Source organism: Equus caballus, chromosome 15 (genome assembly GCF_041296265.1).
Source record: "Equus caballus isolate H_3958 breed thoroughbred chromosome 15, TB-T2T, whole genome shotgun sequence".
Lineage (NCBI taxonomy): Eukaryota > Metazoa > Chordata > Mammalia > Perissodactyla > Equidae > Equus > Equus caballus.
In genome coordinates this window covers 75914919-75939735 of record NC_091698.1, presented here as the reverse complement: position 1 = coordinate 75939735, position 24817 = coordinate 75914919, and the positions used below count along the sequence as shown (strand labels likewise).

Below are 24817 nucleotides of genomic sequence, written 5' to 3'. Positions count from 1 at the left end.
TAATGTTTTAAAATGTAGATGAAGCTAGTGGAGGCTAGTTTCTCAATTCCTTCATCTGTAATATAAGAATAATATTAACTCCTACCACAAAGTGTAGAAGGATGGAATGAATTAATACATATAAGTAACTTAGTGCCTAGTAATTAGTGTCTTAGCTCAATATGTTTTACTACTGTTCTTATTATTATGTTTTATAGATGCTTCTTGGCTACCCCAAGACTCATTCTATAGAGTGTGCTATGAGCTTGGCCCTTCTCTGGCCTTGTTTTAGCATTTTTGTGGTATTTATCTCTACGCTCTAGTCAGCATATACTTTAAGAAACACATTTTGATGGTTAAGGTAACAGATCTGCCTGAGTGTTCATACCTGCCAAAACCAAGAATAGAACCGAGCTAAGAAAATTCAAGTTAAATTGTGGTCATTCGTAGATGGTGTGTGGAGAAGCAGACTTCTCACTTTGTAGGCGTGGTTCTCCTGTCTGAGACTTGGATCCAGGTATTACTGGCAAGAATGGAATTGTAAAATTTTGAGTGAAAAAGGCAGAGAGTGTTGAAAGGCATCATAGAAGATACCAGACCTATTTTAAACAGGAGGAACTGAGAAACATACTACTATCTGTGCTGATCACTTACCTATTGACTCTGAGCCCCAAACCCACAATTCTATGCTCTGTGATGCTGAGGTTAGAGCTTTGCCAAACACATATCCCAGACTCTTTTGACAGCTGGCTTCCTAGCGGGTTCTGTTAATTTCTATCTCTAGAGGGAGAATGGAAGGCAGGAGCCAGGGAGTAAAGGCTTCCATATTTCTCTTTGGTCTTGTCAGTGTTGCCTTGACTTTAGAAGTTCACTCTTGTCTTTGGCTTCTTCTAGCTTTGTCAGAACTAGCTCTATCTTACTCACTCAGATATATCACTGGTAGCCAGGTGTTTCCCCTTTCCCAGCACCATGGGGCTCCTTCTCTGAGATTTTGAGATTCTATCAGCCGTTGAGCAGTATGACCTATTCAGAGGACTGAGCCCCAGCTTAATGGGTGCCCCTCTTCTGAGCTTCTAGGTTTTGATAATCCCAACCTCTTGTCTTTTCTTCACCTAGTGCTAAGGGTTGTAGAGTCTTTCTTTGGTTATCATCTCTAGATTATCTTAGTTCTCTCTTTTGTTCTTTCATTTCTCTAACACCTGTGAAAACAATTTCTTGTATTAAACCCTCTCTGTTTAAATATCTGGTGTAATTTCTTTTCTTCCCTCTCTCCCTCCCTTCCTTCCTTTGCTGTGGAAGGAAGGAATAGTCCTGTTAAACAAACTATAAATGATGGAATTCTTGGATTGGTTTGGTTAAGACCTTGGCCCCGAATGTAGCGCTGAGCTCCTTTTGAAAGGAAAATGGGATGCAGTGGCATAATCATTAAATCAGCAACTATGGTCACTTGGGATAAAGTTCCTGTTAAAGTAAGTTCCTTGGGGTCAAAGTGACCACTACACTTGACTGTTTTGTAGTAATAATGACAAGAAGGACTGTGGCATGAGATGGCTTTTTCAGTCTGCACTGGAGGAATAATAAGAAAATGACAAGCTCTCAGCTGCTGATAGTTCAAAATTCTCAGCCTAAGTCTCAGGGAACCAGAGGATTTCTATGATTGCCTTATAAAAGGCCATTGTATTTCTTATAGTTGTGGAACAAATATTATTGAAAGCCAAATCCCAAATTTAATTGTGTGGATTGCAGAATTACAATGTAAACTGAAATCACAGACTTGCCTAATTTCTTTTGTGAAAGTTAGGGACTTGATTGGGACCCTGAGATCTAGAATGAGGATATTGTGTGTGGACTCAGAGAAAGCTGAAATTTTTTTTTTTTTTTTTGGTGAAAGATTAGCCCTGAGCTAACTGTTGCCAATTCTCCTCTTTTTGCTGAGGAAGACTGGCCCTGAGCTAACATCCATGCCCATCTTCCTCTACTTTATACGTGGGATGCCTACCACAGGATGGCTTTTGCCAAGCAGTACCGTGTCCACACCCGGGATCTGAACTGGCGAAACCCCGGCCGCCGAGAAGCGGAACATGTGCACTTACCTGCTGCGCCACTGGGCTGGTCCCAAGAAAGCTGAAGTTTTTGAACCCCTCCCAAGTGTTTCTGAACCTTCCCTGCTAGCAGAATGAGCTCCTCCTTCCAAGTTTGAGATTCTCTCTCCTTTGCTTGAAAACTCTGTTTAATCTCACATAACCCTATTGTCTAGTGAGATACAACCCCATCAAGAACCGCTTTTCATTACCTCTGGACTTACAGCTAGAGTCTGATCCCATCATGTACAGGAGCAGAAGTGTAAACCTGACCTGTGAAGAGACAGCAGATACTCCAAGAGAAGCTCATGATCTAGTTAATTTATATCAGCTGAAACCTAGGGAGTACGGACTATGTGTGCGAATAAATTCTAAGTGTATTAGATCAAGGAGGACAGAATTTAATATGAGGTCAGGCTGAATTTATTGAAATGAGCACATTTACCAGAGATTTTGGGTTTAACGTATTAGCTTAACTGGCTGGAAGTGGCTCTGGTGTGCTTGATTGCTTGACTGAAACTTGGACTAAACAGTGGCTTATATTCTATGGGGCTGAGATGTCAGAGTTTCTTTAGCATGATATAGAGCAGGGGTCAACAAATTATGGTCCATAGATCAAATCTGCAAGGTAAGAATGGTTTTGACGCTTTAAAGCGTTATAGAAAGCGAAGGAGGGGGAAGAGAAGGAGGAGGAGGAGGAGGAGGAGGAGGAAGAGGATGTGGAAGAGACAGAGACCACATGCGGCATGCAAAGCCTTTGCGCCATGTGGGCTTTTACAGAAAAAATTAAGGACAGCTGATACACAGAAAGGAATCAAAGGCTTAAGGTCGTAGGAATAATGAAACAGTTTCATCATGTGCAAACTTTCATCTTCACCACATCACCCAGGTGTGTTTACAGCCAAGGCACATGTGGGCTCAGGCCGAACATAACCGGGAGAAGTTGATTCCCCTCTCTCCTTGGTGTTTGCATTGAAGGGAGAATAATGATGTCCAAAGGCTCCTCCTTGTCTGTACCCCTGATCTCTGGTACCCCTTGGGAGACGGAGGGTGTGGGATGTTAAAAACCAGTAATGTTAAAAACCTTATTTAGATAAGGACTCATTAACTGCTGGATCTTTTCTTCCTTTAGTAGATGTGGCATCCTAGAGGGCTAAGAGAAGACTTAGACATTACTAGGACCCAGGCTTCTGAACACCGCGTTCAGGCTGGGGTAAAGTTTCCCAAGATAAAGTCATTGTGCACAGCTTAACACCTCTTTAATCAATACTGGGGTTGATAAAGTGATGGCTGATTAGGTGTTTGGTTTCCATGGTTACCACAAATTCTTTTTGGAAGAAATTCTGTTCCTTTTCCAGCTTACCTTTTCCAACTCACTTTTTAAAAGCAATGTTTGTAGTTCCTGCCACTCCAATGTCAATGAGAGAATTTATTTTATAATGTGTATGAACTGGCAGCTTCTCGGAAAAAAACCATTGTTGTCTGAATGAAGTCATCTATTTGGAGAGCAAAGCCTCAAGTATCATTCAAGAGGCGGGAACCCAGTGCCCTCCCCATGCTCAGCCCTTTGGCACACAGAGCCATTGTCAGAACCTGTTTCCAGAGCAACTGAATTCTCCCCTGAAATTACTTGGCAGCTCCCCTGCCGAAGGGTCTGGAGTAAGTCCTTTCAAGGGCCTTATTTTAAGGCAGCTTGTCTCTGATGAAAACCAAGCTCATTGCCAGCTAAGGAATTTAGCAATACCCTGAAGTGGGCTCACCTAATAAATTTTTATAATCTACAGGCCAAGGTGTGTGTTTGGGGGTTAGTGTCTCCATCATCTCAGAAATGTGTAGATGGTCAAATGATGTCCAGTCTTTTGGGTTATTTTCAGAATTCCACTGTATCTGGATTCATAATGCCAAGAAGACGGCTTTTGAGGGTATTCCTCATATGCCTTTACCCACATTGAGTGTGGAGTAAACGGCCATTCGGTATTACAGATTGTTTCCTGACTGTGGGGTCTGGCGAAAGAGAAGACTAGGCCCTCTTTAGACTTTTTAAGAAAGTCTTTTAAAAAACAACAATAAAAGCTTAATTTAAAAACGGATGTCCAGGCTGAATTGCTGGGTCAAAACTAACAAAAGTGGAATTTGATCTAAGTGTAAAAATCCCGTGATTAGGTTAAAGAATCAGTTTCCTAAATAACTACCAGGTGGGGAAGCTCTCTATTTTACAGTCACAGGGAATCTTTTTCTATTAAGGGAAACTGACTCATACCACTTCTTTTACCAAACCCCCAGAAAAGCCTCTCTTGGGCCATGTGCAAACAAAGGATAATTTAAATCTCATTTGAAAAAAAGATTAAACAGAATCCTTCATTGTTAAATGGTATCCATTAATTAAGAGGGAAAGAGTAAGAGCATTTTAACTGTACAGCTGAGCTAACAAAATTTGATATTTAGGCTATTAAAACCTAAAATCCAGGTCAATCATTGAAAATAAAATTGGACACATCCAGAAAGTAAAAACATAACTGAGAAAATGGAAGTGACTACACAGAGAAAGGGAGGAGGCGTTGGGGTCCCATGGACCATCTTCTGTGAGCTAAGTATGTTGCCTAAACTTAGGGCTCGTGATTAAACGCAGGTTGGTTTTGGCATTTGTGTGGAATGTAAGGGGGAAATGGGATCTATTAGGTCACAGGACCGTGGCTGCAGCCAGGCGAAAGTAAGATCCATCCGCAGGGCCGAGCGTGGCTCGTCCAGGACGGGTCTTTCAGGTGTGAAGGGGCCTCACAGTTTCAAAGCACCTTCATCTTCATTCTCTTGCTCCTCTGGTCTTACACATGTGGTCACTGAACTGAGAGAAGAAATTGCTTCAAGTTGCCGGAGCCAGTTAGCAGCAGGGCTAGGGTTGGTCTCCTAGGCCCCTACTTTTTTGTATTAATTACCTCTCCTAAAAGACTGCACCCTTCAAAAGGTTGTTCTCTTATTTGGGAGATAACCCAAATTTCTACTCGCATTAAAATTGGTTGGGAGGTATTAATGGGGGTTAAGCACCTCCCTATCCAACCTCCCCTCTTTCCTAGGACAGTCTGTGAGCTGCCTCTTAAGCGATTCTCGTTTCCCTGTAGTGGGCTCTCCAGATAGACTGGGAGCTGGCAGCATCAGCTGGTGCTTTGGGGTTGTTAAGGCTTTGCTGCTCCTTCTTGAGCCAGTAGAGCCTGGGAGACTCTTTCCAGGAGGCAATGGGATTCGCAGAAGCTGCCGCCCCTGTGCTCAGCTACAAATGCCCTCGTCTTTCCAGAGCAGCAATTCCGATGGGTACCGACTGGGGGAACCTCTGCCTTTTTGACTCCCCCTTCCTATCTTTATTTGCCCCCCTTTCTCCGTCATGGCTCACATTTCTGGCTAATTCAGAATATTTTCCTGTGTTTGTATACCTGGCAGCACTAGCTTATTAATGAACACTCATACTCTGGCTTTTTAGATGGGTTTGGGGTTCTCAGCTACATAACCTCATCGCTGGTCTTGATATGGATTCCCATGATGTCATCTCTGGCCCCGTGGGGGCAAATCTCAACTTGTCAAACCTGTGCTGCTGGGTCACAAGCTCCTTTACTTAATTACTCACTTCAACACTGCTCTTTGCTCCCACCTCTCCCCACTTTGGCCATATGTCATTCCTTATCTCTGTGCTTCAGAAACTTAATTGCAAGATTGAAATTGCATGGATTCAGTTTACTCAATCATTATAGTACTAAAAAGTATTTATTAAGTGCCTAATTGTACATGGTGATACATAAAAGGGACTGACTTAATGATGTGAAAATGATAATGATCCCTTACATTTTATGACAGTTAATGCTATCATAGCTATTATCTCCCTTAATCCATTAACTCCAGCTATTTATGTCTTACGCATTTGTCTCAGGAGATGTGGGACACTTTTGGCAGACCCAGGACACTTTCTGCAGGAGAGAACCTTAAGACTTACAGGGAAAGGAGCTATGCAAAGGACCTCAAGGACCAATTTAAAGTCTTTTGACATTTTTCTGCCTCTAATTTTGGGTTAAAATGCCATTGTAGGGAAACGTGGGTTAGGGAGAGGGGGCAACAGACGTCCACCAGTTTAGGACCATGAGAAGGTGACTTAGAGGAAAGGGAACAAGTGTGGCATTGTTTAAGGCATTGTTTAATGTTCCAGGGTTTTCAAATAACTAAATAGTCAAATGGTTAGACTCTTGCTAAATTCAAAAAAGATTTCACTCACTACAACTCTTTAGTGAGATGTTAAGTATGACGCAACAAGAGGCATCCATGGTTAAAGAAATTAGGAAACGAGAAATCCTTAACACATATTTGCACATTAAAGGCTCTGAGAAGTCCTGCAGCAAAGGAAACATTTTAAATCTTGTTTGAATCAGAGTTTCCCAAAAGTGCTGGATCGTGAGACCATTTTGAGGAGGAGTGCCTGTGAGCATCTGTGTACTTCTAGTAGAGTTCTCCCAAACTCATTTTGAGAAGTGCTGAATTTGATCGAGTTTTGTAACAGAGAGAGATGTAATAATGAAAGAAAGAAACAGCGTTAAGGATAAGGAGGAAAGAGAATGGTGCCTGTTATGAGAGAGAGAAGTGGTGTGGAGGTGGCGGTATGGCATGGAGGTGGCGATCAAGGCCCTTGCTGTCATTGGCCATGGGGAGGGACTTGCTGTAGTGAGGTCTCTAACCCTCCATGTCTCACTGAGAGTTGTCTTTTCGGGACGTTGCTTTTTTTCTCCTCTCAAAGCACTCCTTCAATTCAGGGAGAAAGTCAGAAGATTCCAGGTTTGGGTCCTGGTAGAGTTTAAATCTAGGATCAATGGTTTCAGACTTGCACTCTTGATTTCTTCAAGGCAGGTGTGGCTGGGAAGCAGGCACTTGTTAATTACACTGTTGACCCTTTGCCTACTTTTAGGAATCCTTTTCCAGTTTTTGCATGATTTTCCCTGGAGGAGGTTTTGGATCAGGCTGTTGCCAACCTACCAGATGACAAGCACCCAAAGCTGCTATTTCTGGAAATTCTCGACCATAGGAAAATACCTAAAATGTTTGTTTCCTTGTCAAAGTGGAAGAACTGGTCTTGGTGAGATTTTAATCATAAATTGATTTTGCTTGGAAAGGCCCCAATATTTGGTCTGTTTTTAGGATGGACTTTGAGGTTCAGTTTCAGGGCTTTAGCACATGTTCTTCCACAAATAACTAGATGTATTTGAGTGGTACTCCCAAATTTCTGAAACAGCACTAAAGGATGTTATTTTTCGGTGCGGCTGGGAATAAAAATACCCAGTTCAACTTTTGAACCATACATCCCTATGCCTAGCTAGCTGGCCAGATGGGGAGAGAGAATGCCTTCTTTTGTTTTGAAGGAGTGGGTACCAATTGAAGTTTTCTTCCAACATAGTTTTACTTTATTTGTAGAAGTTTATTAGACAAGACTGGTCTTTAGGAAATAATAGAGATTATTCAAGAACCAAATATTTACACATTGAACTAGCTGTAGACATATTTACTGATTTCTGTGATTTTAGCTTAGATCCTGTTATTTTATTGTATTCAAGTCATGCTTTTGCTCTTGGGAATGAAATTTGAGGTACTAAATGAAATGTGTAAGTAACTATTGTGATGGGAGAGATTTGTAAACTGTGGAATAATTTTTCCATTGAGAAAGGTTTAGGAATGATTTAAAAGAAATCCGAGGCTGATTTTAAATGTTAGAATAAATCTTTGAGGTAAGAGAACACTTTTTTTTCCCTTAATAAATATGCTTTCATTGAATTATCTCTGTAACTCCTTATGGGTTATGACTTTATAGGAAGGTTAGGACTTCCAGAAAGGGGGCTGAAACATTCATAGCTAAGGTCTAGTTCGATTATCTTTGATTTGAATTCATTGCTTTTAATTTGCCTCTTTTTTTCTTTGCTGTTACTTTTACATGGGTAAATGAAGGATATTCTGGCTGTCAATGTTTTGACATTTTTATTAGATAAATTTGGAAATCACTTATTCATGCCAATTCCACATCCTCTGGAGCTTCAAATGAAAGAGTCTGCAATATTGCAGTCATGCAACACCTCCAGAAGGACATGTTTATCCTTAAAAGTGAAGCTTTGTTTGGTATCTGTTTGGCTGACATATTGCAGTTCTAAAAACTTGTGCAGACAAGCATTTTGAAAAGATGATTCCCCCAATTTAAAAGTGATTATATGACATCTGTGAACTCAGTGTACATTTCAAGAAAAATGCTGTTGGCTTCATCCTCATGCTCAAGCCATCCGTTAAGCAATGAAACCCAGAGATGTCCTCCTGTGCTGTCATTGTTGATTCTTCAACTGTCCTGTCTCTCTTTCACGTTTCAGAGCAGTGACTGCACATGAATGAAATGAGAATTTTGTCTAGTATAGGTTTTAAGGAAAAAGTATAATAAAATTCTTCCAATCTCATTTTGTTCAGGATCAATTTCTTTTCTTGTGTTCCTTCAAAACCAGAGTTCCCAAATCTTCAGTACTTGTGGCCACTAAAAACGCAAGCTGATCTCAGAGGCCTCTGCCTTTATCCTGGGGATGGGCCTACTTGGGACACTTCCGTAAATTGTCTCAGGCTGTGTTATTTCGTGGGATGATTTTGTGATGTATATAGGTGGGATTTCAGGGTTTGTAGACCACTGCTGCTCCCTATGTCATTAAAACAACAACCACCACCACAACAAAACAGGTTGTTCTGTAGGGAATTGAAAAAATTCCTAGCTTTTGGGGAGATTAAATGTTAAGCAGAAGCATAGTTCTGGTTCCCCTTTATGTTGAAGGAACGAATGAATGGCTATAAGCCAATCGCAAGCTGCTCTCTATCAGAGCCAAGCTGTAGAGAAACTTATTTAATGGATCTGCCGGTAATAAATTTGTTAAGAACCGGTTTTGTTATTTTGTCAGATATAGCACATTGCTGTGTCTCAGATGTTCTTACAATTCCTGCTGCCTTCACCTTAATCCAGACCCTCATTGTCTTATACCAAAGCTACTGTAACAACTTCTTGGCTGGTCTCCTGCCTCCAGCCTCTTGTATCTCCTAGTCCACAGTGGGTCTAGTTGGCTGAGAAATGTTCCTAAAATGTCATGTTCATACTGTTAATCCTTTTGTAAAGACCTGCAGTGGTTGTCTTTTGTAAAGATCACTGTTGACCTCATCAAGTTGAAACACCTTATTCTATGTAGCAACGTGGGGCTCTGCTTTGGTCCAACTGAGTATAGTCCTGTTCTTTTATTCATGCTTTCTCTTCATTTTTTTTTTTTGGTCAAATTTTTACCCATCAAACAAATTGACAAAATGTACTGGGTCTTAAAATTTTTCCCACTCTTGAGAAATAACTCTTCATATAGAAAAAGTTTAATGTACAAAGATGGCCATTACAGTTATTTATATCACTAAAAGTTACAAACTAATTGTTCAGCAAAGGAGAATTAAGTGTGGCACGTCTATAAAACGTAGACATTAAAATGATGCATATGAGTTTGTTAGCATAGGAAAATATTTACATTCCAATAAGAAAAAACCCAAACTCTACGTACTGTATGAGTTCAACTATTTAAAAAAACATAGAAAAAACCTCCTAGAAATCCATATTCTGAAGCCAATAGGCGCTGAGGTCCTCCAGTACTTGCGTCACCCGCGGGGTAGAGGCCAGGGCCTGGAAATGACTGAGGTTAAGGTTCCTGTCATCTCTTTGGGATGAGGCTCAAAAGGGAAATGAAGTTGTTTCTAGAAAGAATAGCTCGGCCATTTCTTGCACAGTTGAGCTTGTGCATCAAGATTCATACCCTGTTCGCACTTTAAAAATTCATGAAATGTTTAGTGAGCACTTACTACGAACAGGCACTGTCATAGGTGCTTGGAATATACCTGGGAATAAGACAAAACTCCTCTCCTTACGAAGTTTATATCCCACTAGAAAGATAGTCCTTATCTTACCTGACTTATCAGAAGCATTTGATGCAGTTAATGGCACCCACCTTTTTATTTTTTAATTTTATAAGATTTTATTTTTTAATTAATTTTATTTATTTTTTATTGCCGTAACATTGGTTTATAGCATTATATAAATTTCAGGTGGCCGGCCCGGTGGCGCAGTGGTTAAGTGCACACGTTCCGCTTCTCGGTGGCCCGGGGTTTCCCGGTTTGGATCCTGGGTGCGGACATGGCACTGCTTGGCAAAAGCCGTGCTGTGGTAGGCGTCCCACACATAAAGTAGAGAAAGATGGGCATGGATGTTAGCTCAGGGCCAGTCTTTCTCAGCAAAAAGAGGAGGATTGGTAGTAGTTAGCTCAGGGCTAATCTTCCTCAAAAACAACAACGACAAAAAACATTATATAAATTTCAGATGTACATCATTATATTTTGATTCCTGTGTAGATTACATCATTTTCACCACTCAAAGACTGATTACAATCCGTCACTAATTACAATCTAATCACCCCTTTCACCTTCCTCCATCTCTGCTTCCCCTCTGGTAACCACCAATCCAATGTTTGTCTCTGTGTGATTGTTTGTTGTTGTTTTTAACTTCTGCTTATGAGTGAGATCATACTGTATTTGACTTTCTCCCTCTGACTTATTTCGCTTAGCATAACACCCTCAACATCCATCTGTGTTGTCACAAATGGCTGGATTTTCATCATTTTTTATAGCTGAGTAGTATTCCATTGTGTATATATACCACATCTTCTTTATTCATTCGTCTCTTGATGGGCACCTAGGTTGCTTCCAAGTCTTGGCTATTGTGAATAATGCTGCAGTGAACATAGGGGCGCATGTATCTTTATGCATTCATGTTTTCATGTTCTTTGGATAAATACCCAGCAGTGGAATAGCTAGATCATATGGTAGATCTATTCTTAATTTTTTGGGCAATATCCATACTGTTTTCCTTGGTGGCTGCATGAGTTTGCACTCACACCAGCAGTGTATGAGAGTTGCCTTTTCTCCACATCCTTTCCAATACTTATTTCCTGTCTTGTTAATTATAGGTATTCTGATGGGCAAGAGGTGATATTTCATTGTAGTTTTGATCTGCATTTCCCTGATAATTAGTGATGCTAAACATCTTTTCATGTGCCTGTTGGTCATCTGTATATCTTCTTTGGAGAAATGTCTGTTCAGATCTTTTGCCCATTTTTTAATTGGGTTGTTAGTTTCTTTGTTGTTGAGATTATGAGTTCTTTATATATTTTGGATATTAACCCCTTATCTGATATATGGTTTGCAAATATCTTCTCCAAATTGTTAGGTTGTTTTTCATTTTGTTGATTGTTTCCTTTGCTGTGCAGAAGCTTTTTAGTTTGTTGTAATCCCATTTGTTTATTTTTTCTTTTGTTTCCCTTGCCTGGTCAGACATGGTACTTGAAAATATACTGCTAAGACTAATGTCGAAGAGTTTACTGCCTATGTTTTCTTCTAGAAGTTTCATGGTTTCATGTCTTGCAATCTAGTCTTTAATCCATTTTGAATTAATTTTTGTGTGTGGTGTAAGATAGTGATCTACTTTCATTCTTTTGCTTGTGGCTGTGCAGTTTTCCTAACAACACTTATTGAAGAGACTTTCCTTTCTCCATTGTATGCTCTTTCCTTCTATACCCATTTTATTCAGAGTTTTTATCAGAAATGGATACTGTCTTTTGTCAAATGCTCTCTCTGCATCTATTGAGATGATTATGTGATTTTTATTCTTCATTTTGTTAATATGGGGTATCACATCGATTGATTTGCAGATGAATCCCACTCGATCATGGTGTATAATCCTTTAAATGTTTTGTTGTACTCAATTTGCTAGTATTTTGTTGAGGATTTTTGCACTGATTTTCATCAGTGTTATTGGCCTATAATTTTATTTTTTTTGTGTTGCTCCTGTCTGGTTTTGGTATCAGGGTAATGTTGGCTTCACAGAATGAGTTAGGATGCTTCCCCTCCTCTTCAATTTTTTGGAAGAATTTGAGAAGGATAGGTATTAAGTCTTATTTGAATGTTTGATAGAATTCACCAGGGAAGTTTTCGGGTCCTGAACTCTTATTATTGGGGAGGTTTTTGATTACTGTTTTGATCTTCTTACTGGTGATTGGTCTATTCAAATTCTCTATTTCTTCTTGATTCAGTTTTGGAAGGTTGTATAATTCTAAGAATTTATCCATTTCTTCTAGATTATCCAATTTGTTGGCATATAGCTTTTCATAGTATTCTCTTATCTTTTGTATTTCTGAGGTGTCTGTTGTAATTTCTCCTCTTTCATTTCTGATTTTATTGATTTGAGCCTTCTCTCTTTTTATCTTGGTGAGTCTAGCTAAATATTTGTCAATTTTGTTTATATTTTCAAAGAACCAGCTCTTACCTTCATTGATTTTTTCCTATTTTTTTGGTCTCCATTTCCTTAATTTTTGCCCTGATTTTTATTATTCCCTTCCTTATACTGATTTTGGGCTTTGTTTGTTCTTCTTTTTCCAGTTCCTTTAGGTGCACTGTTAGATTGTTTATTTGAGATTTTTCCTGTTTGTTTAGGTAGGCTTGTATTGCTATAAACTTTCCTCTTAGAACTGCTCTTGCTGTATCTCATAAATTTTGGCATGTTATATTTTCATTTTCATTTGTCTCTAGGAATATTTTGATTTCTGCTTTGATTTCTTCATTGACCCAATCATTGTTCAGTAGCATTTTATTTAATCTCTGCATATTTATGGCTTTTCTGATTTTCTTCCAGGAGTTGATTTCTAGTTTCATAACTTGTGGTCAGAAAAGATGCATGGTATTATTTCAATCTTCTTAAATTTATTAAGACTTGTTTTGTGACAATGTGTTATCAATCTTGGGGAATGTTCTGTGTGCATTTGAAAAGAATGTGTATTCTGTGAGTTTTGGATGGAATGTTCTGTATTTATCTATTAAGTCATCTGGTCTAATGTGTCATTTAAGGCCAATATTTCCTTATTTATTTTCTATTTAGATGATCTATCTATTGGTGTAAGTGGAGTGTTAAAGTCCCCTACTATGATTGTGCTATTGTCTATTTCTCCTTTTATGTCTGTTAATAATTGCTTTATATATTTAGGTGCTCCTATGTTGAGTGCATAGATATTTACAAGAGTTATATCCTCTTGTTGGATTGTTCCCTTTATCATTATGTAGTGCCCTTCTTTGACTCTTATTACAGTTTTTGTTTTAAAGTCTCTTTGTCCAATATAAGTATTGATACCCCAGCGTTCTTTTCATTGCCATTTGCATGGAGTATCTTTTTCCATCCCTTCACTTTCAGTTTGTGAGTGTCTTTGGGTCTGAAGTGTGTCTTTTGTATGCAGCATATACATGGGTCTTTTTTTTAATTGAATCAGTCATCCTATGCCTTTTGATTGGAGCATTTAGTCCATTGACATTTAAAGTAGCTATTGATAAAAATGCACTTATTGCCATTTTGTTCCTTTTTTTCTGGGTGTTTTAGTAGTTCTTCTCTGTTCTTTTCTTCTTTTCTTGCTCTCTTCCCTTGTGGTTTGATGGCTTTCATTAGTATTATGTTTGTGTTCCTTTCTCTTAATTTTTTGTGTACTTATTATAGGTTTCTGGTTTGTGATTACCATGAGGTTCATATAAAATAACCTACATATATAGCAATCTATATTAAGTTGATGGTGTCTTTAGTTTGACCTCTTGCTAAAAGCTCTACTCTTTTACTCCCCTCCTCTCACATTTTGTGTTTTTGGTATCATATCTAACCTCTTTTTTTGTAGATGTATGTCTGTTACCCTCTTATCATGGGAATAGATAATTTTAGTGCTTTGTCATTTGAGCTTCATATTAGCTTCATAGGTGGTTGATCTGCTACCTTTACTGTATATTTGCCTTTACCAGTGATTTTATTGCTTTTTTTAAAATATAATTTTCTTATTCTTGTTTGTGGTCTTCTCTTTTCCACTTAAATAAGTCACTTTAGCATTTCTTGTAAGGCTGGTTCCATGGTGATAAACTCCCTTAGTTTTTGCTTGTCTGGGAAACTTTTTATCTCTCCTTCCATTCTGAATGATAAGCTTGCTGGGTAGAGTATTCTTGGCTGTAGGTTTTTTCCTTTCAGCACTTTACACATATCATGCCACTCCCTTCTAGCCTGTAAGATTTCTGCTGAGAAGTGGCTCCCTCTTTCTTAGAACACTTTCTTCATTTGGCTTCCAGAACACACTCCTGGTTTTCCTCCTTCTCACTGGCTGCTCCTTCTTGTCATCTTTGCTGCTTCCTCCTAGTCTTCTTGATCTCTTACTATTGGAGGGACTGTTGGAGGGACTTACTGTTGGAGAACCCAGGACTCAATCCTGCATGCATCTCCTCTTCTCTTAGTATATTTTCTCTCTTTGGGTTGTCACGTAGTCTCCTAACTTTAAATAGCATATGTATGCTAATGACTTTCAAATTTGTATCTCCAGCCTGGCTTACTCCATTTACATCAAAATTCCAACTCTCTACTCAAGCTCATCACCTGGAAGTCTAATAGGCATATCAAACTTTATGTGACCCTGATCTTCTCTAGAAGACTTGCTCACCCTGAAGACTTTTTCATTTCAGTTAGTGGCACCCCATCTATTCAGTTGTTCAGGCCAAGCAACTTAGAGTCATTCTTGAAGACTCTCTTACAAACAACACATCCAATCTGTCTGCAGATATTTTTGACTCTACCTTCAAGATATATCCAGAGCCCAACAACGTCTCTACACATCCCCTGCTACCACTCTGGATGAAGTCACTGTTCACCCAGATTATTGCAATAGCCTCCTACTGGTCTTCCTGCTTTTGTCCTTCTCCCTCTATGATCTGTTCTCCAAGCAGCCCTCAGAGTGGTGCTTTTAACACATTAGTTCTATTGTGTCTGAAATTCTAAAACCCTCAGGAAAGGCTCACTCTGAGGGAAAGCCTTCCCATTTCCCTCAGAGTAAGAGCCGAGGGATGACCCTCTATTACATGGCCCCTCATTACCTCTCTGATTCCATGGCTGGTCACTCTCCTCATCCCTCAATCTACTCTAGCTATACGGCCTCTTTGCCCTTCTGTAGTGTCCTTACATTTGTTGTCCCTTTGCCTGAAATCCTCTTCCCTCAGGTATCACACCTTCTCGATTAGGCCTCCCTAAACTGATGTATTTATAATTGGAATAACTCACTCCACAAAACCATCTATTTCCCTTCCTTAACTAATTTTTCCCCACAGCACTTACCATTACCAAAATACTGTGCATTTTACTTAATTATTTTATTAATTGCCTGACTTCCTCCACTAGAATGTAAGCTCCCTGAGGCAGGCTTGTTGTTGTTGTTTCTGTAGCATCCCCAATGCTCACATTGTGCTCAATAAATATTTGTTAAATGAATGAATAAATGGATGAATCTCAGAGGACAGTGTACCTGAATTGATAAGTGGGTTACAGGAAGGAGGTGTGTTTGTCTGTTCCATACACATTTATTGAAAATCTGCATTGTGTTGGGCAGTGTGGTCATTTTCGGAAAACAGGAAAAAATAATACTGTCCCCTTTCCCTTCCAAGTGCGTATGGTAACATGGCTCTGCTTATTCAGAATCTGTGCCAGAGTCAAGGCTGGTTTACCTAGGTGACAGTACTTAGGTAACTGTAGGGCAAATTTTTCTATTTTTTTCTTGTTGAAAATCTAAGGAACTGTGTCAAGTGCTTCTGGAAACACTTTTTAGAATTTAAGTGTCATGAAATTTTTCTGTCTGTGTAATGGACCTAGAGGGGATCAGAAAGAAGAAAGAAACAAACTTTTAATAAGCCAGTTTTACTATTAAATGTCATTTAACTACTTTGGTGGCTAGACTTAAGAAAATAAAGTTTTGAGATGACTTTTTTTTTTCTGCTGAGGAAGATTTGCCCTGAGCTAATATCTGTGCCAATCATCCTCTATTTTGTACGTGGGTTGCCGCCACAGCATAGCCACCAATGAGTGGTGTAGGTCTGTACCTGAGAACTGAATCCAGGCTGCCGAAGTGGAGTGCACCAAACTTAACCACTAGGCCACAGGGCTGGCCCCTGGGATTACTTTTTGACATAAGTGTATCCTTATGAGCTCATTTCTCTGTCTCTGGGATAACAGAGATGTGGCTGTATTGTATTTTTCCTAAGAGACAGGGCAGCCTGTATTCAAATTTGAATTTTAAAAAGAACTTCTTATTGTCTCTATAGCCCTGGGTCAAATGCAGTGCTGGATAGCAGTAAAATAGTTGATAAAGAATTATTTTGTGTTGAATTATGTTTTTCAAATGTTATTTTAAAGGGACCTAGGAAGAGCCCATAATTTGATAGGGGAAATAGAGTGCTCATCACACATTCATGTGGGATTTCACAATAGGTGAAGTCAAGGTTCTCAGTCAGAGAAAAACCGTGAACTTTCAGGGGCCGTCCCAGTGGCATAGTGGTTAAGTTCTCACAACTCTGCTTTGGTGGCCCAGGATTCATGGGTTCAGATCCTGGGTGCAAACCTACACACTGCTCATCGAGCCATCCTGTGGCGCATCCCACATACAAAATAGAGGAAGATGGGCACAGATATTAGCTTGGGGCCACTCTTCCTCAAACAAAAAGGGGAAGATTGGCTACAGATGTTAGCACAGGGCCAATCTCCTTTGCCAAAAAAAAAAACAAAAAAGAAATTGTGAACTTGGGAGGACCATAATCTTTATAAAAATGACATAGCATCCTAAACACCCTTCTGGAGCATTGAGAGGGTCTTGTCATAAACTGCAGGGTGCACAGAGCATTGCATGATAGTAGAAGAAGTAGGAATGGAGACATGCACTCTGTTAGGAAAAGAGACTGTAGCATACAGTGTCCGTATGTATATCTTCTATGCTAAGGCAACTCTAGATGATGAGGATTTTGCACAAACATAACAAACAAATCAGAAACAAACAGAAAAAACACAGCCTTTCTCCTTCCCTCCCTCTCTCCCTCCCTCCCTTCCTCTCGTTTTTTGGGGACAGCCACCAGCACTAGCCTTTTCCCCATTATCTGCCATGATTATATACCAAAGATTCTCAGGCATTTAATGGGAAAAGAGAAAACTTCAGAAGACCTAGGTAGAGTTTTGGTGGAAAAGACTAACAAAAGCTTTAATCTCAGACCCTGGGAGGTGTCTGGCCTCTGTAAGTAGAAGCAGATTTGAGATCGCTCTTTAATTAAAACCATCTGATGCACAAAACCCCTTCTCAGTTGCCCTGAATAACTTGTTTTCCAACTCCGTCTTCAAACAGTTTGTCTTCCAATAAAGCATGTTATCGTTTGTTCAGAAGACTGATAACCCGAGAGTTGTGAATAATGGAAAAATGACAAAACTTGCTATACATAATCAGTTGGCAAAGCAAGGAGAAATAACAGCTGCTTGGCTGTTGTAACATATATTTTTAAACTGAGCTTGTAAATCAGTATGAATGCCAAGTCACAGATTTTCTTCAAAAATCTCAAGATGGCTTAAGGCCATGGAGATAGGCATTTGTTGGTGGTTTTCTTCTACCACTGAGCCTTTGATTTCGGAATGATATTGGGTAGGGGGAAAGAGTGCTGTTAGAGCCACAATTGCTCAGGCTCCCAGACCCGCCAATGTAAATGCCAACTGGAACCAGACAGTGACGTTATTATGATACATTTTTCTCAGCTGTACAGTGCCAATCTCCATGAATTCAGGTAGGCACTGACTTACGGGAAAAAAATCAATGTTACCCTGAAAAGTTGATTGCCAGTTAAATTTTCATAAATGCTCACTGCAGTAAAAAACTTGATCTTTACAGGGACTCTGTGGATAATCATCTTTCAAGATAAGGATCTTTTGGAAGAACGTGTTGGTTCAGGTGACCTAAGTTGCGATCCCAACTCTTCCTCTTCCTGGCTCTGTGAGGGCTGGTCAGGTATGTAACCTTGAAGCACCCTTCGCCTCATCTGTAAAATGAACACCAGACCATCTTATTTGGAGGTTCCATTAAAATGAGATCGTGGATATTTAAGTGATTTGTTGATTTAGTTTATTATTTTTAAAAAACTATGAAATTGAAAATTTTGGAGATAATCTATCAGACACCCACGTATCAACCACTGGATTTAAAAGCTAGTAACACCTGCCTTACCCTGGTGGTCTAGTGGTTAAGATCCGGCACTCTTACCACTGTGGCCCGGGTTTGTTTTCTGGTTAGGGAGCCACACTACCTGTCTGTCAGTTGTCATTTGGTGGCAGCTGCATGTTTCTGTAATGCTGAAAGCTATGCCACTGGTGTTTCAAATACCAGCAGGGTCTCCCAAGGTGGACGGGTTTCAGGGGAGCTTCCAGATTGAAACAGACTAGGAAGAAGGACGTGGCCACCCACTTCTGAAAAAAAAATCAGCCATAAAAACCCTATGAATAGCAGCAGAACATTGTCTGCTATAGCACCAGAAGATGAGAGGATGGCTGGAAAAGACCGGGCAGGGTTCTGCTCTGCTGAACACAGGGTCACTAGGAACTGGAATTGACCTGACAGCACTAACAACATTTGCTTTATTTGTGTCTTTTCTTTTTTCAGAAACAAAATATAAGCAATACAGTTTATTGTTCCTTATCTCATCCTTTACCTTCCTTCAGAGTTAATCACTATCCTGAAATTGGTGTGTATCTTTGCCATCTGTATTTTTATGTTTATCATATATGTATGTGCCCCAAGCAATGTGTAGTATTTTTTTGTAAGTTTTACATATTTACTAAATGAAGTAGTTGTAATTCTTTTTGCAATTGCCTTTCACGCAACATCGATTTTAAGATTTAGCCATGTTGGTACATTAACTAGTAATGTATTCATTTAAGCTACTGTCAAATATGCCATTACGTGTAATTATTCATTTCCTCACTGACAAACTTTGAGTTTGCTTCTAAGTTTTTGCTATTCAAACAAGGTTTCAATGAACATCCTTGTCGATTTATTGGTGGGCATATGTGGGATGGCTCTCTGGGTTTTGCACCTAGAAGTAAAATCCTGGATCCTAGGGATGTGCATCTTCATCTTTGCGATATATTGCCAAATTACTCATCAGAGTATTTGTACCTGCCACATGGGAGAGTTCCAGTTTCTCCATTTCCTCTTCAACGATGAGTATTTCAGACACCTTCTTTTTCTGAAGTGGTGTCTCACATCGACTGAGACTGAGAAATTTTAGGTGTTTCAGTTTTCTCTTCTGTGAATTGCCTATTCATAGCCTCTGCCCATTTTATTATTGTACTCTTTGTATTTTTCTTACTGATGTAAAAATTATATTTATTTTTTGATGTATTCTGGATACTATCCGTTTTTCAGTTATGTGTGACAAATAGCTTCTCCCAAGTATGTGGTTAGTGTTTTAACCTAGTTTATGATATCTTATATCAAAAAATTTAATTTTCAAGATAATCAAATTAAAATATAATCAAATATAATCAAGAAAGAAAATCAAACTTTTCCTTTATGATTTGTGGTCTTGGCATCTGCTTTAAGAAACAACTTATTTCTCTGTGTTCATAAAAATATCCACTCCCTATCTTTTCTTTCAAAGTTCTAAAATTCACATGTGGGTTTTTATGAAGTGAGGTTGGAATCAGCTGTGCATTTTTTTTTTGCATATGGACAACCTTAGTTGCAGCGACATGCATTGTGTGGTCCATCCTTTTCCGCGGACTTACAATGATACCTTACGTACATGTCTTTTTTTCCCTGAGCTTTCTCTTCTATTCCTTTGGTCTATTTTCTCTTTCTTTGGACAAATACATTTTCTTAAAGTCGCTATAACTTTGTTTTAATCCCTGCATGACTCCTTTGTCTTCAGATGGTTGTGACCATTCTTGGCCCTTATCTTCTCTACATGACTTTCATCAACTTGTGAAATTCTGCAAAACACTCTGTGGCAATTTGATAGGAATTGCATTAAAACATATAGATCAATATGGGAAGAAATGATACCTTAATGATGTTGAGTCTGTCATCCATTACCATTTTATGTTTCTCCATTATTTAGTTTTTTTAATATTTGATAACATGTTAAAATTTTCTCCAAAAATCTTGAACGTCTTATGTTACCTATATTCCCTATTACTTAATCCTTTTGTTGCTTCTGTGAGTGGATCTTTTTAAAAAGATTTTCTCCTTGGTGGTTGTTTGTAAATACGATTTTAACCAATATTTATGTATTATTTTTTTTATTAGCAACTTTGCCAAACTTGCTTAAGTTCCAATTATTTGTCTGTTTTCTGATATTTATCTGTATAACTAAGGTGTTGGAAAATAATGATAATTTTATTTTTTTCTTTCTAATCCTTATTTATTATTTATTTTTCTTACCTTTTTGCACTGGTTAGAACCACCAGTATTATGATGAGCAGAAAGGGTAATAACAGACATCCTTATCTTGTTCCCAATCATAAATAAATTGCTTCTCATATTTCACAATTAAGCATGGTGTTCACTATAATGAAGCACCATTTATTAGATTAAGATTATTTCCTTCTATTTCTAGTTTGGTAAGAGTATGTTTCTCTTTTTAATCATGAATCAATGTCAAAATTTATTGAATGTCTTCTTTTTTGGCATGTATTGGGATGATTTTATGATTTTTCTTCTTTAATCTATTAGCAGGTGTGAGTTACATTAATAGATTACCAATAATTGAATTATCCTTCCATATCTGGAATATACCTAACTTGGTCATAATTTAAACACACACATACATACCCATACGCTACTGGATTTAGTTTTCCAGTATTTTACTTAGGATTTTTATATCTATCACATTAGTGAGATTAGTCAGTGTTGTTTGTTTGCTTGTTTTTTTACATATATTACTCAGCTACTTTTAGTATTAAGGTTCTACTAACTTCATAAAATGAGTAATTGATCTTTTTCTCTTTTTCTAAATTCTGAATCATTTATATAAAATGTGAATTATCTGCAATTTGAAGATTTGGGAAAGGTTGCTTCTGAAACGTTAGAAGAATTTTTTTTTTGTAGCTATGTTTTTAACTATGGACACTTTTAAACTTTACATAGAGTTATGCTGGTTTTCCATGTTTTTGTTAGTCAATATTGGTAATTTATGTTTTTCTAGCGTTTTCATTTAAATTTTATTCATATAAAGTTTTACACGATATTCTCATATACTTAAAAAAAACTTCATTCTATCTATAGTTATATCGATTTTGATTCCTAATCTTTTTTCTTTTTTCCTTGATCAATCTTCTACAGATTTGTGTTTCCTTTGTGTGTTTTTCCCCCCAAAGAATCAGTTTTTTGTTTTACTGATCAATTCTAATATTTCTTTGTTTTCTCTTCTATTAAGTTCTACTTTTATGTTTAGTATTTCCTGGACGTTCGTTGTTTTCTTCACACTTCCTGAGTTGCTGGCCTTGTAACTGTTCTGTTTTTCCTTTCCTGACATAGATATGTAAAAGCATGCACATTTCCTTTTAAAGAATACTTAGGCTGCTCCTCACAGATTTATGTTATGTTTTCATTGTTATTCAGTTCTAAGTATTAAAATTTCCAGCATGATTATGAATGAATTAGAAGTATGTTCTAAAATTTCCAAATGCATATTTTCACTTTTCTTTTACATGTTGGTTTCTAATTTTATTGCGTTTTGTAGTCATTTTAATGCTGTTAGTTTATTTCTCTTTGAGTGGTGCAGGGGGTGCTTCAGCTTCACCCTCGTGTTCTGGGATTCTCTCAGTGGTGTCTCGTTCATGAATAGTTATCAGTTCTTGTGAGGGGGAGTGAAGTCAGGAATGACCTAAGTCGCCATAATGGTGATGTCATTCCCTTTTAAGTCTTTTTCAGATTGTTCTCTCTTCTATTATGTAGCTCTAAGTTTCCTAATTGACTCTGTTTGTCATGTCTGTTGGTTTTCCCTCATTTCAAATAATTTCCAAATGTTGGTTGTGTTGTTCATTGTGAGCTCATCTTCAATGGGATGTTTTTACATGGGCTTTCCGTGCTCTTGGTTATGGACCTTTCTCTACAGGGTATTTTATATTTGTTTCTACTGGAATCCCTAGGTTTTCAAGGGTCCAGGGCCTGTTTTTATGTTAATTTCTCAGCTTGTTATTCCTTTATCACACAGATAGTGTAAATTTGACCCCCACATCCACCTACGTCACAAGTTTGGGATTTTTCCTTCTTCTCGCATGAAGTTTCTTCTTTTCCTAGAACCCCTGTAGATGTCCCACTACTGCCCTGGTGAGAGGCTGCCTTTCTAGAGTCCTTGTGGTTGCGCACGATTCAGTAGACTCTACCTTTCCCTGGCATCCAGAAAAATGCCTTATGTTTTTGGGTGGACACTGAAACTCCAGTCCTGGCCACAAGACCGCCAGGGCCACGGAGGCCCTCAGCCTGTAAGCATACCGCTCTAGTGTTGAGTAACTTCATTTGTATAATTCCCTTTTGAGATCAGCCATATATTAAAATGTTTTGGTTGTATTTTAGAATTTCTAATTTTCTAAGAGTTGGAGGGGATGCATTGTCAGATCAGGCAAACTTGTTGTTATAACTTATATAGAATTTTAAAAATGTAAGTTAGAGGTACTTCGTGCACTGTAAAATTCATCCCTAAAATAAATATCCCCTAAACAAATTTTTTTACGTATTAGCTTGCTTAAGGCAGGGTATACACAATTATTTTGTTAAGTTCATTTAGAGAGGGGAAATCTAAGTATGAATTGCAGTTTTGTTCTAAGATTGTTGTAGAGCCTTGGAAAAAAGGACGAATCTTGGCTGCAGGGAGAAAACTTAATTCCATTTACTGCTGATTTACAGGAATATTTACATTTACATCATTGTTAATTCTCTGGACCAAGATCAATCAGCCCCTGCTGGGCCCTGTAAAGCCAGGAAGCTCACAGTGATGTGTACTCTTTTGTATGTCTAAAATGATGGATTTTGGCATTTTGATCGATTGACAAGCTTTGCGCTCATCTGCTTTCACTGAATTCTAAACATAGAAATGGGCTTCTTTCCCCACATGGAGAATACTGAGAATTTTATTTCCCAAAGAACAATATTTTTCTCCCATTCTAGGCCTGATTGTCTCTGACAGGATGAAGTTTTTGTCAGCAATGGAGGAGATTTCTGTTGGCTAGAGTGCCTGTCTAGGAAAGTCCTGAAATATTAGCTGAAACATTCAAGTTGATATAGAGCCTCTCTCACTTTTAAAAGGATTATAACTCCTACACTTTTAGTTTGCATTGTTATAGAAACTCATTTCAAAAAGCAGAGAAGCAGTTAGTAAACTCAGATAATTTCACACCAGAACTATTTATTATTTTGTTGTGAAAATAAGTTGACAGTGCAGGAAAAATCAGTAATTCGATCATATCAGCTGATGCTTGAAGGTGTTACCTGAGTTTAGGTACCTACTATGAAAAGGAATCTACTGACAAGTTTGAAAATTCACACATGTTGGTGCATTTAAAAGATAGAACTCCTTTCAGTAATTGGTAAAAGAAATATAAACAGAATCCTAGCTAATAAATATTTAATTGTTCTTCCCAGTTTTTGACATTGGCGAACATTTAGTCATTAAAAAAAGAGTGACAATTGGCGTGACCTCCTGTTAAAACTTTTTGTCTGATTGAAGCAAAGGACTTTAGAGGAGATCGAGGTGAAAGTGGAGAGAAGGCTGGCCAGCCATTGCTGTGACCAAGACGTGCTCACATTTCCTTAAGTGATCTACATGAGGTCAGCCCTAACGTATCAGCAGATAATTTAAAAATAAACTTTGGGATATATGGGCAATTATTTCATTCAGGAGATGAACAATGTAACAATTGGTCATATGGACTCGTCTTGAACTTTCAACTTATTTCAAGTCTTTGGAGTAACTACATTGAATTCATAGTGCGTAATTAGTCAAAACTTTTTTGACACTCTGCTTGCTAGTTGGTATAGCAATTTCTATTTGTGAATTGGAAAATAATGCTTTCATTAGTATTATATACAGAAGGTATTTTGAAACACTCTCTCAAAGACACTTCTCACAGTGGTTAGGAAGAGAATTACACTGTCTGCATTCAAATTCCAGCTCTTCCCCTGTCCAGGGGTTATCCTTGACAAAGTTGCTTCAGTGTCTCATTTTGTGAAATGTAGAGATAATAATAGAACTACCCTCACTGGGTGGTTGGGAGGATTAGAATATACACGGCACGTGCATCCCATCGAGTGAACATTCCGTATCAGTTGTAATTAAATATGCATGTAGTCTGCATGGAAACATACTCAAAGTACCTGAAGTAGCCCTCTTACCAACATACTAATGATTGAAACAGTATCTATCATCCTTTTGGGAAATAAAATTTGATTTTTCTCTTGATAAAGCAAGTAATCTGTCTAGGTTGATGATTCTATGGGAAAAAAAATAATGCCTGTCTTTTTGTATATTTCAACCTCTTTAGGAGTGAACTAAGCTAGACAAGTAAATTCAAAATTTAGCTCTAGCAGTGCTTTGCTGCTTACTCATCTTTCTAATCCAAAATTTAATGAAAGAAATATGATTTTCACATCCGGGCAAGGGGAACTTAAACATCAATTCTTTTTTATCCATGCTGCCTTGTCCAATTCCTTTAATTGTCTTTAGCAATGTCATTTTCCTGCCCTCCTCTCTTTCTTTTGCTGTTCAGAACTGAGGCTTTTCTGACCGGAAGTATCCACTCTGACTTTTGAAATGCT

The 24817-nt window shown here is 38.2% G+C and overlaps 1 long non-coding RNA gene across 4 annotated transcripts in view; it reads left to right on the top strand.

Moving 5' to 3' along the window:
• LOC106781704 (uncharacterized) overlaps positions 1-24817 on the top strand; it is a 74383-nt gene that overhangs the window by 23696 nt on the left and 25870 nt on the right. For 3 of the 4 annotated variants that reach the window (XR_011426485.1, XR_002800207.2, XR_001378391.3), the window contains exon 2: positions 17897-18013. This is a non-coding gene — a long non-coding RNA (uncharacterized lncRNA). Of the gene's footprint in view, positions 1-17896; positions 18014-18661; positions 18744-24817 lie in introns of all 4 variants that reach the window. The other variant, XR_011426486.1, reaches the window with a different exon arrangement.